Below are 15,762 nucleotides of genomic sequence, written 5' to 3' on the forward strand. Positions count from 1 at the left end.
AAAAAAATTAACCTATTAGTATCATTTTCACTTTAGAAAAATGTGAAACCCTAAAATATATGCGATTCCAAAAACAATGGCCACAGGTGGGCTTCAGAGGAAGTGAGGGGACCCTTCATTATACCAGTTTTCCTAATCAGACTTGTTTACTTGAAGATACTTTTCTATTTTTTGATTATCCAGACTTTTCATTTTTATAGGTAAATCATTAGTTCCATCCTTACAGAACATGAAGGAAAGGAAAATATATGGAAGTTTAAATCCAACCAATTTACTGCTGATAAAAGTCTATTAGGAAAAGAATTTAAAGATTTAAAGCCCTGGAATTTAAAAGCGACTGATGGCTTTAATATGTGTACTTTTCTTATTTCTTTCCTATTCAGCTTACTGAGATGCTGTTCTAAAGTTCTTTATTTTAGAGCTGCTTCTTTCCTTTGTCCGTCTCATCAAGATGTTTGGTGAAGTTTCCTCTCTCAATACATGCTTATTATGTAGTGACTGCCAGGGGTGGGGCTACAATGCTGAAAGGTGCATTCTGCACTCCAGGAACACCCAGTCTAGTAAGGGAGAGACAAACTATGTTGGAAATTATAGTAATGTGCATTGAGGGTAAGGTACATTTAAGCTCTGGGAGCAATATGGAAGAACATAATCCACTGGGATGGGGAGAGAACAGTGGGAAGGATGGAACCTGGGATCTGAGTGAAGAAAAAGTGAGGCATGCCCAGGGAATACTGTCTCTTGATGTCCTGTGATCCAACTCTGCTAAGGAGAACCCATTTCTTTTTACAACTCATAGAAACAAAGAGAAAAAATGAATAACAAATCAGTTTAAACCTCACCCTATTTTTGAGAAGTAGTACTTTACATCTCTCTAAACATCTTAAAGACATCAACAGTAAATACTGTTAGGAAGAGTCTAGCAAAAAGTATAGAGTTAGGGCTTCCTGAATCACTTTCTTACTTTCTGGCACAAGAGTTATCAAAAGCCATTTCCTTGAGGGATTAGGGCTGATGGGGCTAAAAAGACTGTAGGGCTGATGGAGCAGCCAGCAGGGTTGGAAGACTGGTTCCACCCGGGGCAATAAGCAGATAAGTAAATGGTCTGAGAATAATAGAAACCAGGGTATCTCCAGTTATAAACGTGGAAACTTATAAACATGAAAAGAGTAAAAGCTAAAATACCCCTATTTTAGATTAGAACTGGGGCTATCAATGTGATCTCCTAATATTTAATACAGAGAGAGAGAAAGGAAGAGAGGGAAGGAGCAAACAACAGACATGACAACAGGTGTGTGCGTGTCTATTTCCTAGCTCTTTGGGCTTAGAGGACCTAGAAACAATAAGCACACCTAGCCCGGTGAATACACCCAATGCCCAGATCTTGGTTGCTATATGCTGTTTTCCATAATGGACTCAGATCTCCTTGTAGATATGGCTAATTCTGGGGCTGGGTAGAGAAAGTACAAGAGGCATACGGTACATTTTCTTGTGCCAGAAAGTGTGAAAGTACTCAGAAAATGATGAGGACTTGTCAAAAGAACACAAACAGCCAGCTTGAAGGATCTCCCACTGACCAAATCTGAGATCATTTTGGTATCAAAATAGTGATATTAATGGATTATAGCCCACTGAATAAAACAGAAATCTCTAAGTGCATATTGATATAAATGAATACAAAAATAAGGGGGAAAGGAAAGCTCTTTGTTATAGTAGAAAGTTTAGTTAAGAGCAATATATTTACATGTTTTCCAAGTATCTTCCCACAAAATATTTATTCATTACAAACAGAAAAAGTATAACTCAGAGTGGAGATATCTGGCAGACACCACCTTAACCAAGTGGGCTTGGTATGGACATGGTATATCTATTTATGTCTCTTGTGATATGATTATAAGAATATAGCATTGCTTCTGTGGTATTCCTGCCAAAAAATGCACAAACTCAGTCTTGTAATGAGAAAACATCACACACACCTAAATTGAGGAACATTTTACAAAACATACTTTTCATACTGTCACATGACAAAATGCAAGGAAAGACCAAAGAACTGCCTGAGATGGAAGCAGAAGCATGACAACTAAATGCAACATCATCCTTTCCAAAAGAAAAAAGAATTTTTTTCCCCTGTAAAGGACATTAATGAGACATTTGGTGAAAAGCTGAATGAAAACTATGGATTAGAAAGTAATATTGTATTATTGTTAGTTTACTGAATTTGACTGAATACTGTGGTTATTTTAAGAATGAACTCAAATCATTATGCTGCACACCTGACACTAATATATGTCAATTATATCTCAATAAAAGAAAAAAAAAGAAGACGTGCTTGTCTTTTAGGATAATCACACTGAAGTATATGGATTGATTCAGAAAAAATATATATGCACATATAAACACATGGGAGGGAGGGGGGCTAAGGAAGAAGGAGAGGAAGAAAGCAAATGTGGTAAAATGTTAAAAACTGGAAAATCTGGGTGAAAGTATATGTGAATTCTTTATTATTCTATCATATTTTTCTGTAAGTTAGAAATTATTTCAATGTTAAGGTTAAAAATAGTATAGGTGATGGAGTAACTCAAATCTAATTCTGAATTTCCAGTCTGATATTTACCATCCATGAGACTCTGGGGAAGTTACTTGATTGTTTTCAGTTTTGGTCTTTTCATTTGATCACCAGTATAGGACTTACTCAGAGGGATGCTGTGAGGATTAAATAATGCACAGATTCAGTTCCTGAACGGTGGTGGGCTTATCTGGTAGAGGACCTGACACCTAACTGGTGATGCAACACATGCTTGCTGAATAAATGAACAAGGTCCTTCTTCCTGCCCCTCCTCCTCTAATAGGAACAAGTAATACCACTTAGAGAAAATTAGTTTCTTCAAATTTTAGTAATGTAAGGTATGAGATTTCTCTTAACGCCTGAATAATACAAAACCAAAACCTGGATTAATAATAATAAATAACATCCTACATTTGGATGTTGCCCTAGAGCTTCCACAGCACTTTGCACTCATATCTCATATGACACTGAATGGAACGGGCAGGCATTCAAGTTAAAGTTCAACATTGCGTTAATAATAGCAAATCTCTACAGTGCCTTGGGTTACAACTGTCAAAGAAGAGGTCATGCCCTTCTTACTTAAATCTCAAACAAGGCTTCATCAGTTCATGGTTGCAGGGTACAAAATGAGGGACAATTTAATGTCCACTTGGGCATTTATTTCTAGATGCTGCCACTGCTGATTGTGGTTCACAGTATATTCAGGGCAGTGACAAGGCAGAGAAAGGGACCCAGGTTGTCCTGGGAGGTTTCTTCTCTCAGCCAAGATGTGCAATATGAATTTGAAATTACCCAAGAGGGTGTTTCAGAGCTGCCTGCCAATGGGTGGTGTCTTCTAATCTTGAGAACAGCTGCTGGGCACAGGCATGCATACACACACACACACGGACACACAGACACACTCACAGAGCCTATACCTGCCTCTACTTGTCTGTTCTGGGCAGATGGCTCTCGGTTTTTGCCTTGCCTCATCCTGAAGCCCACTTCAGTTAGACCCTTTCTTCTGTGGAGACTGGCAAGCTGTAGGGTTAGGGATTCGGCAAGGCTGCCTGTCTTCAGAGTATGAAGGACACTGCCTGGAGAGGGAAGAGGGTTATATTTTGTGTTTGGGCCCAGTCAGTACTGGGCTCCCCACTGCCTCTCCTTTGCAGAACTATCAGTGGCCTCTGGTTGCAAACTCTCCGTGGCTTTGTAGCCCACAAAACAAAAACTGAAAGACTGTCCAAAAAGAAAAGAAGGAAACATTGTTGTTGGTCCCTGGATTCCACTATTGGATTTTGGTGGGGATGAGAAGAGGGAACTACTGGGAATAATCAAGTAAAGGTACCTCCTGCACAGTAAGGTAAGTGTCCCTATCGCTGCTCAGAAGAGACTTTAGGGGGATGTTTCTATCTTATCCAACATCCAGGAGCAGGATCTTCTGGATATTAAACAAGGGAACGCAGTCAATCTTAGGTACGATCAGGAGCTTATGACAGGCGATTGACTTTTAGGCTAATGTGAGTAAGAGCCACTTGCAAAATAGAGGAACTGTCTTGAGAGCAGGTGAGTTTTGCTAAATTGGTAGGTATGAGAGAAAATCAAAATGAAATTCCAAGTTGTTATCCTCTAAGAGTAAGACAAATGGTCAAAAATTAAAAAAAAAAATAGGTTTGGGCAAATGACTCTCTTTGTAACAGCTTGCTTTTGTAAACTGCTGTGAATTAACAATATATAACTTTGAGCTCATCAAAATGTGATGAAAATGGAGAAGTATATTGGATTGGAGAGGAGGAATTCTTTTTTCATGGAACAATAGAAGAAACCAGTATCTTAAGATGGCAACTAGATTGCATTTTTTTCCTTTACTTCTGTTCACATTTTTTTTTGATGAATGGGGCGTGGGGGCGCTGGCGGTGCAGAGAACAGAAGGATATTTTTGAGGTATGGTATTTAGAAGATCTTGGGAAATACCTATCAACTCAAAGACTATGACTGAAAATATATGGGCACATCTCACTGTCAATGGGAAATGATGCCAGATTGCTGCCAAATGATGCCACAGAAAGTTCTGCTCACTATACTTGCTCTATTGGAATATTATTCAATGTTTAGGGTAGTTTAACCTCCGTAGTTTTGAACATAGGAGCCCTATTTAGCATAGATACATGTTCAACTAAAATGCTTGTGACATAATCTGTTATTCCTTTTCTCTTAATGGCAATTGATGATCACATGTCTTTTCAATATATGCGCAAATCTTGGGAAGATTATAAGAAGTGCAATACAAATATTGCTTGAAACACTTTACCATATTCCATTTATTAGGTTTGTATAAAGGAGGACATAGGGTAGTATGTTACTGGAGAGAATTCTTTCAATTTATGACAATATTCCTATAACTATAATTGAAAACGTTTTTCTATGATGAAACTTACCAATATATCAAACTTCTATCCCTCAAAAACAAATATTCCAAGTAAATGTATCTCTACTGTTATCAGTTAACATTATTATGAAACTCCCATTACACTTAATTAAAAATTAGCATAAACACTTTAAGAGCTCTTTGTTATTGAATATTTCTAAAGGCAGCAATAATTTTCATGGGCTATTTCCACTTCTTTAAAACAAAGATGTAGAACAATTAAGACAGGTCACTGTGATGAGAATTTTCCAAATAATTTCCCAAAAGAATGTAGGGTTTGGGTTCTTACAATAACCAATGCAAAACTGCACTATAAAAATTCTGGGGAAATAAAAAGTACACTTATTGGCAAAGGTAGCGCAATTTTTTAAACAGTCTAGCTTCTGTCCATGTGTAATTGTCTTTTTCACTTAAACTGTCACTGAATCAAAGAATTTGTTAGTCAAGAACTGGTTTTAGTTAGGTGGCATTGCCACTGGAGATGGAAATACTTAATTGTGTTTTCAAACTGATGGTGCATTTAATAGAGCACTATTATAGGAGACTGCCAAGAGTTGGGCAGGTCCAAGGATGGGAAAAAACAAGAATAAAGGGCCTGGTAGTCTTTTCTTCAGAATAGAGTCCATTTTCATTGCCACTGAAATACACACCTCACCTCTCCAATATGTTGGATTAAAAACATTTAAAGAAAACAATGTTAGTTCCTTTTATTTTCCTTAGAATAGAACTAGTGACCATCAGCATTAAATAAGCATTCATGCTGAGAACAGAATATTTTATTTGTTTCATTACAATCAGGGGCAACATTTTCATAGTAAAGGACTTAATTTGTTTGCTCATTTGTTCATTCACTCAGCAAATATTTTGGAGTGCTTACTATGTGCCAGTTCTTACTATGTGTTGGGTTAACTGCGGATACAGCAGTGAATAAGGCAAACATAGTTTTTACATGCCCTGGGAATAGGGATCTTCATAGAGGGGCTGATGACTAGTGATCTGAACCTGTATATTATGCATTCCGTTTACCATGGTAAATATTTTGTTCTTCATTTCTGATTAAGTTAAGGACCAGAAAACTTTCCTCCCTACTTTAAAAAGGGTATTTAGTGTCTGCAAGGTATGGAGACAATTCCAGAGACCAATTTAGCATTAAATAACCAGGTTGTTATACACATTTAAGTAGAAATACTTGAGCCTTCTTTGAAGGATGTTGACATTTCTTTTCTAAGCTACAAATGTTAAACATAAAAGGTTCACATAACTGATACTGTTTGCTTCTTCAGAACTGGGTTAGACAGGGAATCTCTAAGGAAGACATTAAAACAAAATCTGTATTATAGCCTCATAGCTATCTGGGGTTCAAATCTGACAGAAGTTCAAGAAATTTCTGTCTAATCTTTTTTCAGAGACAGTATGTCATTGAAGGCTACATATGAAAGAATGGCAGTACCATATTTCTCACACTGAGACTTTTTATGATCACCTTAACCATAACAATAGTGTCATTTTACCCTGTGAAGTGTTTTACATCGTTAACAGAATTCAATTACCAGTCACTCACTTGATCCTATAGTTACCCTGTGTGATAGAAAAGGTGGGTATCATCCCCTGTTCAGCAGATGGAAAAACCAGGTTTTAGACACCTAAGGGATTAGCACAGCTAATTTTCTCTTTAATGCACAGTCTCATAAGTAATTTCTTAAATGAAAGAATGGTAAAAGTCTGAATTTTCAACATGAGCATTCACAACTCCAAACTCTACTATTTGAAGGTGATAGCAGCCAACTGAAGTTTATTGACAGAGGAGACCTTCAGGACTTCCCCAACCTGATTCTCTTCTTGCCTCCATTTCCCTTCTAGGTACTCACCCCACAGTTCCTTCCTCTGGCCCTTGAAAAATCACTTTAGCTTCCAAAAGAAATGTAAGCTACTGCTTTCTTCTTTTTAGTACAGGAGCAGTATGTCAGTATATTCACCTACATGCGAATGCAAATGGAATTTTAAACTGCTGGTTAGGGCCACCAGCCCAGCAACATAAAACATTCTCTCATTGGATCATACCAATTATCCACCAATCCAGATCCTGCTTCAGTTAGAAGCATAAGGGGCCCCTTGAGAGAAGCATTTTATCATGGGTAAGAGAGAATATCCCAGGAAAAAATTCTCTGTGGGAAAAAACAGTAAACATGGTTAACTGAGAGCTACAGAAAGGTAAACAGAGCTGAAGAGAACAGTCTGAATGAAGACAGTCTTTCCAATGAATTTTGAGAGAGCACCCTGATCTGCTGGTAACTAAGCTATTGAAAGGTAGCAGTGTGTAAGATACCACACATAACTGTTACTGTCTCTTAACAGCTACCACCCATCAAATACAAAAGACTTCATTTCTTACATTTTTCCTGGAATGTATTATATACCTATATAAGTTTGTTTGGAAACTTTTCTCCTCATGTTTGTGGCTTGGAATGAAATGTCACAGGTCTTCATGGTGGATCTAGGGACAGTCCCTTGACTAGGAAAGTAGAATTCATGGGACGATAGCAACATAGATAAAGCAGAGGCTCTTCCTGTGCTTCTCCTTAGAGCTGATGCTCCTGGCCCTGGAACAGAAAGCGATAGGGGCAGCTGCCTCTGAACCATGGTAACAAGCTGCCAGGTTGTAAGTAGGGACACCAGCATCTTGGTTTTGAGCTGCTCTGAACATCTTCATGTGAAGCTATTTTAAGAACTTTTTGCATTTGATGAGGGAGCATGTGGGGTTAAGCCTTGTGTTTTCCATTTCAGTTTTAGATCCTAAGCAGGTGCAGTTTGTAGTTCAGAATGTAAAATCTTATTATTATATTTCCCCCAACCAATTAAAAAATAACTTTTGGTATTAGGGGAGAAAAGCCTGTGATTGAGATATAAGAGACTTGTTCCTTAAATAAGTTAAATGTGTTTAGTACTTGAGTTAAAAAATCACTGACATTTTTCATCATAATTCTTGTTTGGCAAATTTTGGTTAAGGTAGGAAAGAATAAATAAAATTCATTTGGCTAGAGTTAGAACAATATATAACTATCTGTGATAAGGCCCATTAATGTAACTATACTCTACTTACTATGCTTGTAATATTGCTGACAAGGGTACCATTGTGTATTAGGAAGATTTAGGATTGTCTGAACAATATCAAACTGTGATTTACCACTTGAACTTTGACAATTAAAGAAAGGTATCCTCTAAGACTCAATCCATTTGCTGAAGATTCGCAGAATTAAAACAAAGGCAAAAGCAACACAAAACAAAAATCCTTTTTTCTAAAAATTTTTTTTAATTAAATTAAATTCTTTTTCAGTGTTCCAAGATTCATTGTTTATGCACCATACCCAGTGCTCCATGCAATAGTGCCCTCCTTATTACCCACCACCAGGCTCACCCATCCCCCCCCTTCAAAACCCTTGTATCTGCCAAATCTTCTAAAATTTATATAGATCTTTCCTAGTCTGTTGAAACTTTATCTCTAATGGTCCACCATACATTCTTGCATCAGAACTAGAGCTGCCCATTCTTAGTTCAAAAAATACATTTGTGTGGTTCAGGAGATTTCAACAAGCAGAGGTGTTAGAATCTGCTGCTTGGATCCAACTCTGGGAACTCTGGGAACATAATGGATAACCAATTTTCCTGGTGCACCTGGGAGTGGGGAGATCCAAAAATCCAGGACTTTCAGTGCTAAAACCAGGACTATGCTGGGAAAACCTGGGTGGTGAGTCACCCTAAATGGAGGAGAACACACATCTGAAATGAGTAAGCTATAGATGTTTACTGCTGTAGAGAAATGGGGTATAAAAAAACTTAGTGCCCTAATCCTCAGTCTGGTACACTGTACGCATGGCAAACTTCCTGTTTAAGGAGCAAGTGGGGCAGCAAGATAGGGGTTTGGTCACTTATAAACTTTCACCCTTCCTAACACAAGACAATATTTGAAAGCACAGGGGCGCCTGGGTGGCTCAGTGGATTAAGCCGCTGCCTTCGGCTCAGGTCATGATCTCAGGGTCCTGAGATCGAGCCCCGCATCGGGCTCTCTGCTCCGCGGGGAGCCTGCTTCCTCCTCTCTCTCTGCCTGCCTCTCTGCCTACTTGTGATCTCTCTCTCTGTCAAATAAATAAATAAAATCTTAAAAAAAAAATATTTGAAAGCACAATAACAGAGCATCATTTTTAACTTGGGAAAGTCAAGTTTCCCAGTGGATTTGCCCAGCTTCCCACTGAAAACAACCAAAACTGAGACTCCAAGATTACAGAGATATTCCAGTACATGGGAATGTGGGGCATGAGATGTTTCAGCTCCATTCTTCAAGTTCCCCAAACTACTGGAGGCCTTTATTTATCTTGACACCAGCTCAAATTCAGATGACATGTCCTCATATTTCCTCTCTAAACAAGAAGAGTAAAAATGGCTACTTCTGTGGTCTGAATATGTCTCCACCAAATCCTTATGTTGAAATCTTATCCCCTAAATGTGGTGGAATTAGAGGTAAAAACTTTGGGAGATGTTTAAGTCATGAGCCCTCATGAATGCCCTTATAAAATGAGGCCCTAGAGATTACCCTAGCCCCTTCTACTTTGTGAGAAAATGAGAAGTCGGTGACCTAGAAGAGGGCCCTCAACTGACCACCCTGATCTCAAACTACTACTTCTTCTTCTTCTTTATTTTTTTTAGAGGGAGAGAGAGAAAATGAGTTGGGGTGGAGGGGCAGTGGGAGAGGGAGACACAGATTGCCTGCTGAGCAGGGAGCCCGATGTGGGCCTCTATTCCAGGACCCTGGGATCATGGCCTGAGCTGAGGGCAGTCACTTTACTGACTGAGCTACCCAGGTGCCCCTCAAACTACTAATCCTCAGAACTCTGAGCAGTAAATTTCTGCTATTTATAAGCTATTCAATCTGTGCCTAAGCTATAGCTAAGACAGTTACCAACATTTTGAAGGGTGGGAATGGGTAAAGAAGTTACTAAGGACTCTATCTTGGATTTTGGGGGGGGGGGATGTCATAATGAAACATATTTGTAGATGCAGACTGCAGTGTATCTCTTTCCTCAATGATTCTTGAATTTGATGCTAATATAACTTAACAACTAATTCACACATCACTAATCTTAAAATGTTAAGCAACAATATTAACAGTGGTTTCATTTGTAATTGCCAAAAACAGAGAACAATCTAAATATCCAGCTAGTGAATTAATAAATTTTCCATTATATAGTACAGTCATACAATGAATTACTACTCAGCAAAATTAAGTAAACATACAACAATATGGATGAACTTCAGAAGCATTGTGCTAAGTAAAAGAACTCAGACCCAAAAAGGTAAATACTGAATGAATCCATTTACATGACAGTGTGGAAAATGAAAAACTGAAGAGACATAAAGCAGATCAGTGGTTGCCACTGGACCTCAGGGGGAGGGGCTAACTCAGAACGGGGTGAGAGAAAGTGTTTTGGGGTGAAGAACTGCTCAATGTCTTAACTATAACATCATTGTATGAGTTATTAAAATTTGCAGAACTGTACACTATAAAGTGTGAATTTTGCTTCATATAAATCATACCTTAATAAAATAAATGAAAAAAAAAAAAGAGGTTAGGGATCACCATCTGTGTGGCTCTATATTAAAGCCTTCTACTCTAAACTTCAACCAGCATACTGTTCTTTGATGTTGATGTATTGGAATTCTTTTAGGTTTTCAGTGGTGGGGGAAAAAAAAAGAAAGAAATTACAGAGTACTGAAATAAAGGAAAAGGAATCCCTCTAAAATAACTGATACAGTCTACCCTCCTCATTTTACAGATGAAAATGGAGGCTTGAGAAAGTTTTCCCAAAGTCTCAGAACTAGTCAGAGGCAGAGGCATATGCTTGTTTTCAAGAGATAGTAAACAAGTATCAACCTACAGAAATTCAACTAACTACTCCTGTGTAACACAGACTGTTAAAATTGTACTGTCTAATAAAGAAAGCCATGGAGCAAAAAACCACTGTAAAATATTTCAAGTAGCTGCCTTCCAAATGTGTCGAGAAATTGGCCAAAGACTGCTGGCTTCTGACAAATATGCAATTACAAGGGAATATCAGCTGATGGTAATAGTCAGTAGACATTATTGCAAGTCCTATATCTGCCAGAAATGACAGTCACCACTGCTGCCACTACTACCACTACCACTTATACCCAGTATGGAGGGGAATCACAAAAACAAAAGAAGACGACCCAGGTCATGTTTGGTAAGGACACATATGTATTCATTGGTTTACTTATTTATGTAACAAACAAATGCTGCGCAACTTCCTGGGTCCTACAATCTAATGTTGATCTCGGAATTATAGTAGCAACTAGATAAGCAGCAATACCCAAACAATAGAACAAAGTAAGGTCTGTCCGAATGGAGTACAACATTACCAAACAGAACACCATTTACAACTAAACCTATAAATAGATGTGTTCATTATCATTATACATAATGCTTATGAGTGTGGATTTTCCCAGATGGCATCATGGCTCTTAATTCCAGTTCTGTGTGATCTTTGACAAGTTACTAAATTCTCAAGGCCTTAAGTTTCCTTAATCATAAAATGGAGATACTAACTATACTTGTCTTGTTGGGTGCACTAAATGAGAAATCTAAAGTATTAAGTACAGTTAGTGTCACACAGTAAATATTGATAATCAGGAGCTATTATCATCATTATTATTATTAACATAGAAAACACACCATAGCGTTATACACGGTATTAGTGTTCTAACAAAATTTAGTCTTGAAAATGTGGTATGCCAGGTCCTACTGGGAAACTGATAAATGCTACAAGGACCCAGAAAACACACACATACAAAACTTGGGATTTCCTGTTTTAAGAGGTCTTCTAGACCATATCTAGAAACCCAGGGAACTAGCATTTAAATAAAGTGTTTTCTTCAGGACCCTAAGAATCACTGCTCTAGACACTTCATTTCACATGCACAGACAGTATGAATTTAAAATACCAAATTTTGTGCTTTTGGCACTTAAAAAATAAACCCAGAAAGCCGATTATTAAAAGCAAACTATAAATTTCCTTGATCTATGTTACAGAAGTAAGTCCTTTCCCTGAGATTTCCTAGCCATTAGCAAGTAACTATTTTTTATTTTCAATTCTCTTGCTCTTTCCGCCCATAAAATTTAAATCATGTATGGAAGTTACATATGCAAAACGTGATAATTTATGGGCCTATAGCCCAGAAGATTCTGAGGAGACAATGAAATTCCTAAATGTGTGTAAATTATTCCAGAATGGGAAATGACTCTTCCTGTGTAGCAATAATTATGTAACACTACCTTGGGAGAATGTTAACAGTAGAGTATTAAATTACTCCTTTTAAAATGAGGGACTTCTAGGGGTTTTATTTGTTTTTTTCCTAATTTGGAAAGACAGCATTTGTACACACAAAACAACAAGTTTTATTATCCTGTTGTTAAGTGGGTGGGTCAAGTTTCAGAAAGACTGTACTAATGCATTAAAAGCCCGCCAAATGGAAGTAGAAGGAAGGCTCCAGTTCAAACCATTACACACTTGTGGATCTATCACCCTTAAAGTTAAGCAAAGTGACTAGGAAATTCCACCACCAAGAAAGTGCCAAGAGGCAATAATGCCTACTGAAGGGAGAAAAACTTCAGTTTACCTCAAATTCACACGCACTTAGTAATTTTCCCAGATGGTATTATAAAACTGCAATCATGACCTAAATAATCTAGTTATTTTGGCACATGATTTTATTATTATGTTCCTTTCCACATCTGGATAGTTCATCTGTACAAGGAAGGCAATTTTGGTTGAAAAGAGAACTCAAAAGGTCCAGCTAGGTCTAGTGGAACTAATCTATGTATAAACAAGGATTTTTTTAACGGTATGGAAGAATATAAAGATTTTCACCTGTACATCAAGCATTAAAATAGTAGTTCAGTTTGAATTGGTAGCTACAAATTTACATCTCTTGGCTCTGTCACAAAACTGACAAGGATCTTATGCTTTTCGAGTTAGATCAGATACATGTTAGTGGCAAAATGCCAGTTGCCATTTTAATGGGCTTCTGTATTTCTACCCTTTGCCCTAATGACCAGAAGATTGTTCTTAGAGTTTCCTTTAGCACATTTACGCTATCTTACTAATTTTCAGTAGTTTTTATTCTTTTTAAGCAGCAACATGACCTCTGGTATTTAGTATTTTCCAAACATGTGAAACATACTATAGGAATCTGAGTACTGGCTAGATTAGTGCAACAATCAGACACCACTTGAGTGAATTCAATGGGCTTTAGAACATCTGAAGGATTCCAAAAGAAGTTTTCAGGAAGGTGAGGAAGGTGACCACCATAACCCAGCACAGGCAAGGGGGCAAGCTTCTGGATCCCACACATGAAGGCAGATCTTCTTTTCCAACTAAGAATCATTCTCCAGCTCTCAACAATTATTTGGGTAAAGAACCAGAGTTGGGTTTATTTGTACAGTCTTTCACCACATGGCTCTACATCCTCTGCCACCATTTGTTCTATTTCTGCTAGAGTCCTTCTTGCTACCGAAGGTACATGCTATCTTGCATAATCCTGAGATTAATAAATCTGGCCAGATGGGAGGGTTGTTGGAACAGATACAGATTAGCCAACATGCAGAATGGGTGCAGGCTAGTGGCCTAGAGGAAGACTGAGCTTCCACAAAGTCTGACATCATCATCTGCTAGTGTATATCCCTGGGGGTGTTCCATAGTCTGGAAGCCGGCACTTCTGCTTGTAATGGTATCCTGATTGTACAAACTTGTTTCTGTGTCCTTTAGATGAGTCCACCTCTTGTGATTTGCTGAAGTGGTATCTAGGGCTAACTGTTCCATCAATCCAGGCTGTCTTCTGACAGAACTGCATATTTTCTGTATATCGTATGTACAGCACACATAGATATTTATCTAATCAAAATCCAGAGGAGGTATATTCTGACTGCCTTGGTTTTTTATTTTCTAGACTCCCATGCACAACTCTATCTAAGCCAATAAAATGTATTTGATGGCAAGAAGCTATGTAAAATGAGTAGGTTCCAAGATGGTTTTAAGAAACAGTGAGAAGAGGAAGCTCATTGATAAAAAGGGTTTTGTTTAAGATCATAGGTGCCTTTGGCTAATTTTCCTTCACTATCTATGTAAGTAATAAAACTGTCTAAATTTAAAAAAAAAAAAAAGGGTTTTGTTTGGTTGAAGGAGAGATTACAAGCCATTTTCAGAAGCTTAATTGCATCCCAGGAGGTTGAAAACCCGAGTAGGAGGTATGCCATGTGGAGAAGGGAGAGTGAGAACAGTAGTAGGTATGGGTTTGCTGAAAAGGGAAGTAATCTTCTGAAACATCTCCTGGGATTCCATCACTTTGACCTTGCAGTTGTTTTTCATTTCTGCTTTCCAAACTACCTTTGTATAAGGATTAATGACCTTCCCTCAGCCCATTAATTCAGACTGTCATTAATCTCCAGGAAATACTTGTCAGTACTGCTTAAAGGGTACATGAGAAATGCCATGTTTTAGGTTAAAAATGGTTAATCTTACAGCCCTTTAACTGCCCTTTTCAATGATTAGAGTCTACTTGGAATTCCCTTTGTTCCAGAATTAGTTAACATTTTAATCACAGTATTACATATATGAAGTTGTCTGACTGAAATTGCAATTGATCTGAAAGAAATGCCTTCCTGGAGCAAAAACTGAGTTTTAAAAAAGCATGTGTCAATTCCTATAATACATATGTGTTTCATGTACTTGGAAACTGAATGTTGCTTTCTTAAAATCAATATTATTGGTCAACTTCAATTACAGGCTATTTCAGTTTTGATCTTTGGTAGGCAAATACATTATCTACTAACTCAGTTGTGTAAAAAGGATAGAAAAACTAGCATAGGCATAAAAAACAGACATAGGCATAAATACCTGTATGCTTTTAGAGGACTGTTTATGAGACTTACACACTTCTTGTTAGGTGTTCATGTTAACATTGCCAAGACAAGGTTAAAAGAACGATAGCTAGAGCCAACTATAGTAGAAGAAACAACTCAAAAATGACGTTTATTATAAATGTAAATTGTATCATGAGAAGACAGTTAGGTAAAGGCAGATATTTTAAAAGAAAAAATAGAATGGAAAGCACAGGTAGGGGTGCTTTGGGTGGCTCAGTGGATTAAGGGTCCAACTCTTGATTCCAGTTCAGATCATGATCTCAGGGTTGTGAGATTAAGCCCCATGCTGGCCCCATGCCCATCATAGTCTGCTTGGTTTCTTTCCTTTGCACTCTGCCCCATTTGCATTCTCTCTCTTTTGCTCTCTCAATTAAATAAATAAATAAATAAATAAATAAAATCTTTAGGAAAAAAAATAAAAGCACAGGTAAGGATTTGGCTGTTACAGAGAGAATGGACTATAAAGGTATGAAATATGGAAGTGAAGAAACAAGGAGGGGAAAACCTGGGCAATGAATAAGGTACACTAAAAATGGTGGCACTCAGTTGATCAGTCTCTGGGGTAAGGGAAAATAACAGAGGGGACTGTTTTCATCCTCCCTTTTCCTGAATTTCTCTTCTACTTGAAGAGAGCCAACAAGCTGAGGGCATTGGTGTAAATCACCAAAGCAACAGGTCTAAATTTACTGCTACTCCTGCAAAATGGTAAGAGAACCTCAACCCTAATCTTCGGATTCCTAGGCTTTGCAAAAGCAAGCCTTAGTCAGCCAGCACGGCCTGGATTCTTCTCTGCCTTCA

The 15,762-nt window shown here is 37.8% G+C and overlaps 1 protein-coding gene across 6 annotated transcripts in view; it reads right to left on the minus strand.

Annotated features, from left to right (window-relative positions):
• CMSS1 (cms1 ribosomal small subunit homolog) overlaps positions 1-15,762 on the minus strand; it is a 384,493-nt gene that overhangs the window by 71,950 nt on the left and 296,781 nt on the right. Inside the window, exon 1 of one of the 6 annotated variants that reach the window (XM_046002290.1) lies at positions 6,842-6,942. The exons of the other annotated variants lie outside the window; for them this stretch is intronic. The gene's annotated coding sequence lies outside the window, so the exon portion shown is untranslated. Of the gene's footprint in view, positions 1-6,841; positions 6,943-15,762 lie in introns of those variants that run through there. 6 annotated transcript variants of the gene reach the window in all.

The sequence above is a fragment of the Meles meles genome, chromosome 4 (genome assembly GCF_922984935.1).
Source record: "Meles meles chromosome 4, mMelMel3.1 paternal haplotype, whole genome shotgun sequence".
Classification (NCBI taxonomy): domain Eukaryota; kingdom Metazoa; phylum Chordata; class Mammalia; order Carnivora; family Mustelidae; genus Meles; species Meles meles.